Here is a 12,380-nt window from a genome sequence, read left to right as displayed (position 1 = left end):
ATTTATATAGCACGTTTTCATACAAATTATGTAGCTCAAAGTGCTTTACAAGATGAAGAAATAAAGAAAAATATAAAAATAAGATTAGGCAATGCTAAGTAGGTAGAATATCTAAATCAGTCCTATTGGTTCTCAGGCTTCACGTGGAAGAATTAGATGATGATGGCCATGTGGACATCTGGCCTTCAACCCATCAAAGTAGGGACTGCATGGTGCCTTGATCAGGTGATGGTGGCGCAGATCACCACCACAGAAAACCGGAAAAAGAACAGCAGAGAAAGTAGGGGTTAATAAGGATCGCGGAGCCTTGATAAAAATGATAATTAAATGCATATACAGAATGCAAAACAACATCCGTCCATCAGTCAGTTGTAGAACCACTGCTAGATTGTAGAAAAGGAGTCAGACAAGCCAGACACAGTCAGAGTCCTGGAGACCTCGGCCAACAAGCTGCTTCCCCCCCTACTGGCCTTTCTGCACTGCTGGGGAGGCCAATCTGTTGAAAGGAGCCTTTTGCCTGATGATTCCGGTGCTCATTTATCTGAGATGACTTTTCCATGGCAGGGAAACAACTTGGCAGTAGAGCAGTGGCACCACGTGCCACATGAGAATACCGAGAAGCGAAACAGGAAACGGAAGGGTTAGAAACAGTTTATAAATATTGTGTTGCTTTTATTTTAGTACTAATGACTAAAACAGAGATGCAGTGTGCATAGTTAATCAGCAGCTCTACTCAGGGTATGCTAAACTGAAGTAGTGAGTCTTCAGCCTGAATTTAAAAGCTGAGACTGAAGGGATATCTGTAGCAGGCAGACCAGCATTTGGGCCCTGTAACTCACACTCACAGTTGACCAGGGCAGATCTAGCAGACCAGAAATTACATTTACTGACTTGTGGCCAAGGTGGCATCCTATGACAGTATCGTGTTTAAAGTCATTGAGCTCTTTGCTTCAAACCACTCTACTATCAGTGTTTGTCAATAGAGATTGCATGACTATGTTCTTGATTTCATGTGCCTGTTAACAATGAAACACCTGAACTCAGTAATTTGGTGGGGTGTCTGCATACTTTTTTGGCCATACAGTGTAAGTTGCTAAAAGCGTATTTATCTTGAGAGAAACTGCTTCTGTAGATTTTAAATTACCGTATATACTTGAGTATAAGCCGACACGAATATAAGCCGAGATACCTAATTTCACCTACAAAAACTGGAAAAACTTATTGACTCGAGTATAAGGCTAGGGTGAGAAATGCAGCAGCTACTGGTAGTTTCAATAGTCAAAATAAATATCAGTAAAATTACCTAACATTAATTGAGGCATCAGCTAATTAATTGAACACACAGCCTGGAATGAGTCTCACAGAGACTGCACAGCACCACACAGAGTCCACAGCAGTTCTTCTACCGCCCGCAGACCAAACCAGATACAGTGGAACCTCGGGTCACGACCATAATTCATTCCAAAACTCTGGTCGTAACCCGATTTGGTTGTGACCTGAAGTAATTTCTCCCATAGGATTGTATGTAAATACAATTAATCCGTTCCAGACCGTACGAACTGTATGTACATATATTTTTTTAAAGATTTTTAAGCACAAATATAGTTAATTATACCATAGAATGCACAGCGTAATAGTAAACTAAATGCTTTCTGTCGGGTTGGCGGAGGCAGCAGGACCTGACTTGAATATAAGCAGAGGGTAACGTTTTTCAGCACATTTTGGATGCTGAAAAACTTGGCTTATATTCAAGTATACGAGTACACAGATAATAATTGTGCATTTCTAACACACATTGGCCTGCAGTACTTTATTGCTGGAATCATTGATTTGTGTAAGAAAAGCCATGTTCTGGTCATATTAAATATATATTGTTATTATGATTATTATTATTATTATTATTAAAATTAAGATGAACTAATTTACGACCTACTGATCTGTTATGCATGCACTGTAATGAAATATTAAAAAAAAAAACTGAAGTCATTTATTATTTAAATGTGCTGCATACCACAGAGGACTCAAAATTGTTTTGGAGTGCCTGAATGTTGGAACAGAAGGTAACAATTAAAATCCTAAACAGTTTTGCCTTAAGCGTATTACTAAGGGACACATATTACATCAGAAGGGCTCGGATGAAAACACAATTGTTTAAAAATTGAGGTAATTACTTTGTGCAAAGGGAACAAAAAGAAATCAAACAACTGGTGAATATGATTTTTTTTGCTTTCAAAAAAAGGTGTTTATTTTTTTCCAAATTAGCTTCATGCTGAGTACATTACTAGACAGATTCATTTGGTGTTGTCTTTCACTGCTACTTTAAATTCATGAATGACTCACAGTACTATTACTTGCAGTCTCTAGCGAAGCGTATTCTTGTATTCTTTACTTCGGAGAAAAAGCATTGGAGGCTTTAGTGCACACACCACTGGTTCTGTGGTCACTTACTAAGCTCCGGGAGAATAAGCATTGCAATTCAGACAGCAAGCAACATGTGGGGAAAAAGAATTAAATTTATGAAGTGCTTAGTAGCTTGTCTACAAAGAATATGGCTGAGTACTTACAGTGAATAATAATCAGGACACATTGGCCACGGGAGAGTGCCCGCATGCTCCAAAACATTTTTAAATGAGAACCTCTCAAAAAAATCATCACATGGCCATGTATGGCATACTGAGGGTAATTTACCTCTTGCATTTTCAAAAGTTAACATTATATCAGTCTTTATCTCAATAATTAATAAAAATAACCACATGAGCATCGCTAATTAGACTGAAGCCACAACTGTTAACTTTTTAAGGATTAATCTCACTGATCTGCAACCCAGCCTTTTAAAAATTGTATTACCTGGCGGCTTTTACTGATGGATGACACAATAATTTTTTAACTTCATTTTGCAAGAAGGGCCTTCATCCTATTCACCCAAACAGCAAACCCATAAAACCCTTCCATCAGTCTGGCTCATTACCTTATTAGATTAATGACATAAAACCTCATTCACCCTCTCTGTTAAATCTCTGAAGAGCAACCAAAAATAACATATTGTATTTATGATCCCACTAGCTTTATAAGTCAACTTTATTTTTCAGTTCACTTCTCAAAGTATGACTACAGTCAGTGTGATTTGCTCCTGTGATTAGTGTGAATAGGCAGCTCAGTGCTTAGTGCAAGGATTCTGCCAAACTAATGAGTGCGAAAAGCAGGATAATTACTTGAGAAACAGGCCAAGATATAACACAAAGACATGGTCTAGAGCCAAGCCAAGGGTTGCAATATCAGAAAAGAACTGAAGAACAGAGTGCCAATTCAAAAAATGTGTCACGAAAATGGAAGTCAAGTGACTGATATATTTTATTAATCCACAACATTAAATCACAGTGGATTTAATCTGGCTTTCTTTAAACTGATCAACAGAAGTTGAAGAGTCAAAATTAAAGTAAAACTGATCTTTGCAAATTGGTCTAAATTAATTACAAATATAAAACACAAAATAATTGGTCACATAAGTAATAACTCCATTCAGATCAGTATTTAGTAGATGGCGGCTCTGACCTTCACCCTGTGTCCATAGGTTTCTCTCTTTTTTTGCACATCTGGACACTGCCATATATCTCTGTTCTTCTTTGCAAAACTGTCAGGCTGTCTGGGGGTCATAAGAGTCCAGCCACAAACTCTCAATAAGATTGCAATCTGGACTTTGACTCAGCCACTCCAGGATATTAATATTGTTGTGTTTAATCTGTTTCTGAACAGCTTTCACTTTTGGCTTTAGGTTGTTGTTTTGTTGGAAAACAAATCTTCTACATCAGACTTTCAGCCAGGATTCAATGTATTACCCTCACAGGCTTCCCAGGGTCTACTGCAGAGAAGGATCCACACAGTATGATTCTGCCACCACCGTGCTTCACGATTAGAATGTGCATTTTTGATAATGCAGTGTTCTGCTTACCCCAAACATGTTGTTTAGTCTTATGGGCAAAATGCTCAATTTTCGTTACATCAGACCAAAGAACCTTCTTTCAGCTGACTTCTCTGAGTCTTCCAGGTATCTTCTGGCAAACTCTAGCTGAGATGTCACATGTGTGTTTTTTTTTTTAATAGTGGCTTTCCCTCTGCCACTCTCCTCTAAAGCTGTGACTGGTGAAGCACACAGGGAACAGTTGTTGTCTGCACAGACTCTCTAATTTCTTCCACTGTACCTTGTCCTTTAGAGTTATCTTAGGTCTTTTGCTGGACTCCTTCACAATTGTTCCTCACGCACAATCACTCAGTTTTTGTGGACAGCCAGCTTAATACAGAGTCACAGTTGTGCCATACTCTTTCCATTTTATAAATGATTGATTTAGCAGGACTCCAAGGGATATTTGGCGACTTGGATATTTTCATGTTTCCATCCCCTGACTTGTGCTTTTCAATCACCTTTTCATGGAGTTGCTTGAGTCTTCATTGTGTAGAGTAGGCCACTATACTGACTCACCACAAGCTGGACCTGCTAGATTAGGTGCATTTATATTATAATCAATTAAATCCTCTTGACTACAGGCTGATGATCTCTATTGAACTACCTGTGGGACTTCTAAAACTAATGGCAAGTGCCAGTGATGATGTTTATTTTGGTGTGTCATGTTAAAGGGAATAAATACTTATCTGGACAATTCCCAGACAGGGTGCCAGTGAATACACTTACACATCAGGCCCGAATTAGCAACTCTGACCCTCCTAATTGGTATGTCTTTGGACTGAGGGAGGAACCCCATGTGGGGTAAACATATAAACTCCATGCAGGGACTACTGGAGATACAAACCCCAGTCAGTCTCCTGGTGGCAAGTCAGCAATGTTACCACTGTGCCTCCATGCCGCCTGGTAGGTGAAATCCATGTCGTCTAATCCCTATACCTCATTTACAGTCTCAGTAATAATGAGTGATATAAAAATGTGTGTACTTAGAATTAGTGAGTTACAACCAGGCCCTTAAAGTTCAACAAATTGCTCCTTTTAGAGTTGTTTATTGTAATAAGCAGGTGTTACATTTTACACTAGAATGTTGTGTGTGAATTCTAACACACACAATGCATGTTCACAGCGTGAGACCATTCTTAGTTGTGTTGTCATTGAATTCTTAGCTTGTAAGCATGAAGTATCAATGGCCGGGAAGTAAACAAATTAAAAGAAAAAGACATCTTGCAGTTAAACTAGTGAATGTTACTGTTAAAACTTCAAAGAAGTAAACATTGTAAATAGCATTTAACTAATACGACACCAATACAAGAAAAGTACATTAGGGAATGCAAACTGTACATCCTTTATGGTTTCAGATCCAGCTTCTAAACTGTTAGACCAAACTGCCTACCAGAGCTATGTAATGCTGGGAAGAATCGCCAATCCACCAAAGAAGTGATAGTCAAGATATAGGTGGTGTCAAATAAAATAAATGGGAACAAGAGAAGGGGATTATTTATGGATATATACAGTATACAATCATAGACCAAGAAGGTATAACACAAGTATCAAATAATAATAACAAAATGATATCAAAATTTTGTAAAACAAAACATAAAACTCTAAAGTCCTTGATTTAATAGAATATAAAATCCCTTTCCTTTAAATTGCATAATCATGGAGAACCAGAGTCAATTCTAGCAGTGATACTAGATGATGATGCCAGTTCAGCACCGGCCACACGCACACACCCACTTTGAATCACTCATACAATAGCATTTTAGAGTCAACAATTAACCTAACATGTCACTGGCATCTGCAATTAAGCAGGAGTACCTGGAAAAAAAACACCTGGATGTTGCATAGTGGATAATACTGCTACCTTGGAGTTTCTCTTTGTAGTATTTAACATTTTTTTCATGTCCCCATTGGTAATCTGCAAGCAATCCTGTCTCTCCCATATCTCAAAGTCAGGCTGATAGGTGACTCTGTGTTGCTTTGCTATTAATGAGTGTGTTTCGTTGGAGGAAAGGACAAGGAACTCCGGATGCCTCAAATCATGTTCCTTTCTCTTTTTTCGGTACAGGATCAGAAATTTTCTAAGAAGGACATAAGATCAAAGATCGTTCCCAGAAGTGAGTGGAAGTTTACCATGACCCTGAAAGCATGCAACAATACTGACACCATTTCCACTCATATATTCCCTGGACAAGGCAGAACTTAGATCAGACTTAGAAAAGGCAGTTCACTTCCAGTTTCTGTGTGAGAAGCACAGCAGAATTTCAAAGGATCCCTAACTCTACAACTTAAGGAAGTAATGAATCTGGCACAGGATTCTGAACTTAGTCATTTATTATTTAAAGAGAAACTATTGGACTTTTTATTTGAAAGAAAGCCAGCTTCATTAGCTAGATGTGGATTTGCCTGACTAAGGTCATTTTCCCTAAATCTTTTGAAATTACAACTTGTTAGTGAACACATCTCAATACCCAAGGTTAGAGCCTGAAGTAAAAATGTGGTTGTCTTGGCATACTGATCAGCTCCCTGTTGACAATATGCATCTATATTTGTATTCTATTATATCTAATGCATCTCTTATAATCTGTTACCATCATACATTATTATAGTTTATCTTAATTTAAAAGAAAAAGACATCACAAAACATATTTTGTTCTTTTTCAAAAATTTTTTTTGACTTCTACAAAATATATAATAAAAAAACAAAAATATAAATGTAAATATAGATATTATTCTTGGCCCAGGGGTCCTCAATCACTGTCCTGGAGTGCCGCAGTGGCTTCAGGTTTTTGCTCCAACCCAGTTGTTTAATAAGAAGCACTTATTGCTCAAGTGACACTTCTGGTTCACTTTAGTTGCCTCCCTCGTTAAGATTTTAACCCTTATTGCTTATTTTTGTCTTAAACAGCTGTATTCTTGGTTTTTAATTGCTCCTAATTAGCAACAACATGCAAATGACAAAAGATACTCTCATTTCTCCATTTAGCTTGTTACCATTTACACCTGTGTGTATTTATTATGCACTACTGGGTTTAATTAAATACTTGGAAGGAAACTGAAGAGAAAAAAGTGAAGGACTGAGAATTACTCATCCATTTTAGCCTTCAAATCATTTGGATAATATCCTTAGAAAGGGGAAGAAAATCTAGGATATGAGAATTACCTGACATAGCAGAGTTAAAGTACTAACAAGCCATGAAATTAAATTATTGGCAAGAATTGCTTTCTAATTAAAAAACAGGGCTAGAACAAAAACCTGCAGCCACTGCGGCCTTCCAGGACTGTGATTGAAAACCCCTGCTATAGCCCAAGTCATTGGTTGCAAAGGTAAACCTACCAATGTGTCAAAATAGGCCTTCCACACATTGTCAATGTTGTACCATTGAAGGTGTCCACTATCATTAGCCTGACACTTTTCTTTTCCCGCCAATTGTTTAGGTCCAGTTATGAGAGTCTCTGTTTTAATTTCTAGCCAAATTAGAAAAAAAATGTTCTCCTTGATAAGCAATCCATGCTCCCCTAAGAGAGTGCTCCATGGACACAACCACACCAATCTGACCCTATTAAATTACATATTGAAATATGGAACTTGTCATCTCTGCAGTTTCCAATAAATATTTTATATAATAATAGGTGAAACTTGTAAAAATAAGTTCAGTAGAATAAAGCTGAAAAAATAAATAACTGAATAATTACAGCAGAGAACGCAAGACAATGTGTCCCTCAAGGAGCTTGGCTGTAATGTTTGACTTGAAGGGATAACTGCATACAAAATTCTTGTCATTGCATCTTGCTAATATCTTTGCAAATCAACCCCAGACAATCTCACTCAATAGAACAATCATGGAGTTATTACCAATACATTAAATATTCAAGTCCTTAGGCAAAGAGTTTTTAAGACGCTGTAATCATAAGCAGGACTGTCTCCTTGGAGACTTTTACCATGTCAGCTCAATATTAAAATGCTACAAAAAGCAGAAGACGCTGGCCTACAGAGATTTGCACAGATGGCAATATCCTTAGATTTTCAGCGGCACTTTATTTATGTGTATTTTTTGTAGGAGTTCTAAAACATGAATTGAAGTGCTGAAGCTCAGGATTGAAGGTGGGGTTCTTTCCTGAGAGTAAACACTTCTTGAAAGGTTTCAAAATTCATCTTTGAAAAGCAAAGCAGGGATAAGAGTTCACTGTGAGTGATTAATACAGTGTGTTGGCTGAGAAGCTAAGAAGTTACAATTAGAGGAAACTTTAATAACCCATCTACCTATTTTACAAAGCCACGTCTTCCAATAGAGGGTTGTTGTTAGCCAGTTCCTATCCCAGCAGCATTGGGTACAATCCTCACTGGCTTTTCAGGTTATCAGGAGTGCACCTTCATACACCCACACAGACATATACTATACTAATTAGTCTTACATTCATACTGTATCTTTGGAATATGCAAAGAAACTGTTACAGCGATTAAAATATGTTAAGAAATAAAAATATGCAAAAGAAAATTTAACTGAGAGTGAAGTACTAAACAAGTGCCTTTTTTTCTGAAACATCGATTTGTTATAGTCTTTTGCTGTTGTTTAATTTACTGTCCATTTGTAATATCTAGCATAGTAATAATTGAATGATATAACTGCTAATTGAGCGAAATAATGTCATGCACATTTTTAACTTAAAGAAAGGAACAGCTTTCTGGAAATAAGTCATTGTAACTCACTAACGTTTAAGCTTTGTAATCTTTAATAATAATTTCTGTTAAGTTCTCCTGGACATCTGTAAGGGGGATGTGACCAGAGTGGACGTAATTTTATGTGGACATGTCAATAGCAATGTTTTAGTTTGTATGAGCTCCAGATATCAAAGACAGGGACATATTATATTATATTATATTATATTATATTATATTATATTATATTATATTATATTATATTATATTATATTATATTATATGAGCACATCTTTCAAGGAAGAAACCCTGGCAGTTTACAACTTACCTGTGTATCCTTTTCTTTCTTGTTTCTCTAAAATTGGAGAGGATACTTACATGCAGGAGCAAAACAACTGAACTAGGTAGTGGATTATTCCTGAGCTGCTTCATTGGTGAATACTGTACCCAGCTGGTCCGGGGGTATGCCAGGGGCTACAGAGCTGCAATACGTAGAGGCTTCCATACTGCAGACTCTCTCTCTGCCCTTTTTCTTCCTGAGGAGAGGCCATCACTCTCTGATTCTCTCATGGTCTCCCTTTGTAGATGGCACGCTGAATCAAAGGATATGCCAAATCAATGTCAGAAAGGATAGAGAGCCAGCCTAGCAGCCTTTTGTTGAGACGGTTTTATTAACACTCACTGCTTACATTTTGGTCACATTATCTATACTAATAAAAGGCAAAGCCCTTACTGACTGACTGACTGACTCATCACTAATTCTCCAACTTCCCGTGTAGGTAGAAGGCTGAAATTTGGCAGGCTTCATTCCATACAACTTACTTACAAAAGTTAAGCAGGTTTCATTTTGAAATTCTATGCGTAACGGTCATAGCTGAATCCTACTTACGTACATATATACGGCCATAGCCTGCAGCTTGGTCGCCGTGTGAGGCGGAGTTGCGTCCCCATCACCATACCTCCCACGTAGTTGGCTGCCTGCCTATACTGCGTTAACCATACCCACGTCAGCAGCAATCCAATAGACACGCTGCCACTGAGAGTGAGAAATGCAGCTACCTGCTCCTGTGGACTAGGGAAAAAGGAAGAGACATTTTTAACACATGGACTCTCACCCAGGAGGAAGCCAATGTACTGAAAACTTATTATGACTGTTTTGAGGTGTTTGTCATGCCTAAGATAAATACAATATTCGCGAGATACAAGTTTAATGAGAAGACGCAGGGTATAAACGAGACTTTTGATCACTTTGTAACGGAGTTAAAATTGCTGGTGTAGGACTGTGCTAATGCAAATGAAGATGAGATGGTCAGGGATATACTGTACTAGTGTTTTGCACAAACTCAGCGAAAGTGCAAGAGAAACTTTTAAGAGCCAGGTCTGAGCTAACATTAAATAAAGCCGTGGACATCGCAAGATCGCATGAGATAGCACAAGCACAGCTGAGAACTATCGATGCATGTACTCCGAGCGGCTCATGTGAACTGAATGTGAACGCAGTACACACACAACAAGCAAGAGCTCCAAAGAGCGCTGAACAAAAAACGCATTACACAATTGACAAGGCAGCAAAAGAATATGAAGCGCAGCTACTGTGGAAACAAAGCACACGGTGGAAAAAGTCAATGTTCAGCTAAAGGAAGACAGTGTAAAAAATGTGGTAAATTGAACCACTTTGCTAAAGTTTGCAGGACTGGGAAAGGTAAATCCGTGCATGCAGTGTGTGATGTCTCAGATAAAGAGGAAGACGAGCTGTTTATTGATGCAGTAAGAAAGGAACAACCCTCTGAAGCTGAACAAGTCTTTGTAGACATATCAATAGGAAAGCAAGGTGTAAGGCTTAAGTTTAAATTAAGTTCATAGACATGCTGCCGCTAAATATTCGCAGGCAAATCCACAACTTAATACCGGGAATGCCTGTTAAACATATTAGATTCACGAGTACCAATTTGGGTATTGAACACTTCGATGAATGAAACCTGTTATCTTTACAACGGTTGACAAACACGGAATGTAACTTGAACACAACACATCCTTCAAATACGAACCTGATTGAAAGAAATAATGATAATCAAATCCTTGAGTACAGCAACACTCATAACAGTCACAAAACAATTACATTGACAATCATATTACGTTATTTTTAAAATGTTTCCTTTTCTTTTTCATAACTTCTATAACACACTACTTCTCTGCTGCGAAGCGCGGGTATTTTGCTAGTCTATAATATATGAATAAATGTGCAGAGAACAGCGACTAGGCTGATTCCAGGGTCACAGGGGTTTAATTATGAGGAAAGGTTAAAAGAGCTGAGCCTTTACAGTTTAAGGAAAAGAAGATTAAGAGGTGACTTGATTGAAGTGTTTATATCATTCTTTGTGTAAAGAAAATCTTCCTAACGTTTGTGTGAAATTTACCCTTAACAAGTTTCCAACTGTGTCCACGTGTTCTTGATGAACTCATTTTAAAATAACAGTCTCCATCTACTGTAGTAATTCCCTTCATAATTTAAACACTTCAATCAAGTCACCTCTTAATCTTCTTTTCCTTAAACTGTAAAGGCTCAGCTCTTTTAACCTTTCCTCATAATTAAACCCCTGTGACCCTGGAATCAGCCTAGTCGCTGTTCTCTGGACCTTTTCTAGTGCTGCTATGTCCTTTTTGTAGCCTTGACACCAAAACTTCACACAGTACTCCAGATGCGGCCTCACGAGTGCATTATAAAGCTTGAACCTCTTTGGACTTGTACTCCACACATCAGGACGCTATATAACCTAACATTCTGTTTGCCTTATTAATGGCTTCTGAACACCGTTGGGATGTTGATAGCATAAAGTCCACTGAAACTCCTAAATCCTTCTCATAAGGTGTACTCGTGATTTTCAGACTGCCCATTGTGTATTCAAACCTAACATTTTCATGAATAACACCTAAACAGAAAATAGGGATAATATGAATACGTCACACAGATAATGACCGAGCCAGGAAAATTGTGAAATTTCCATCTAATGCACCCCTGAACATACTTTTCAAAATTGTTTAAACCCATGCCATTATTTTAAAGTTCAGTAAAACTTTTTTGTGTGATTTCAGATTACGTACAATAAGCAGCTCCCGTGAAGTTCCAGAGTTGGAAATAGCACTCATAGTTAGGATTACATCCTGAAGACTAAGGAATAAAGTTATGAGATCAAACACATGAGAGTAAACTATTAAGAGCCTGGAAATATCACTGAAGATTATTTTGTGCAATTCAGCCTGTCTTGACCTCCTCTTGTGTATTCAGCAGTTAGCTGTCTGTAGACATGAGGCCTTGGTAACAACATTAAAAGCACTGATTAATAGGACAGCTTAATCATTTTAGTCAATTTTCTGAAGAGCGTGAGAATATGACTGGGCATAACATGTCAATAGCTGAGTACATCAAGACAGAAATGTTGGTGTAGACAAAAAACAGCATGAAATTAAAAAAAAAAATTAAGAAGAAGAACAAAGGAGCAAATCCAAAACAGGCTATCTGACTTTGCTCCATAATTAAATGTACAACACAGTCCATGTGTGCATGTATTATTCAAAAAAATTACCACCCATGCAATAGCATTGTCAGGATTGGGCATCTGTTAATTTGTACTTTTTTCATGTAGATTATCATAACCAGGAACAGGTTGAATTAAACAATTTTGATAGCACTAAAGATTTCAGGCAATAGTATATTAAATTGCTAATTTGTTTGTAAATGAGAAAGCATCACTATAAAATAAA

This window comes from Polypterus senegalus, chromosome 6, assembly GCF_016835505.1.
Source record: "Polypterus senegalus isolate Bchr_013 chromosome 6, ASM1683550v1, whole genome shotgun sequence".
Classification (NCBI taxonomy): Eukaryota; Metazoa; Chordata; class Cladistia; order Polypteriformes; family Polypteridae; genus Polypterus; species Polypterus senegalus.
This window is presented reverse-complemented; position numbering follows the sequence as displayed.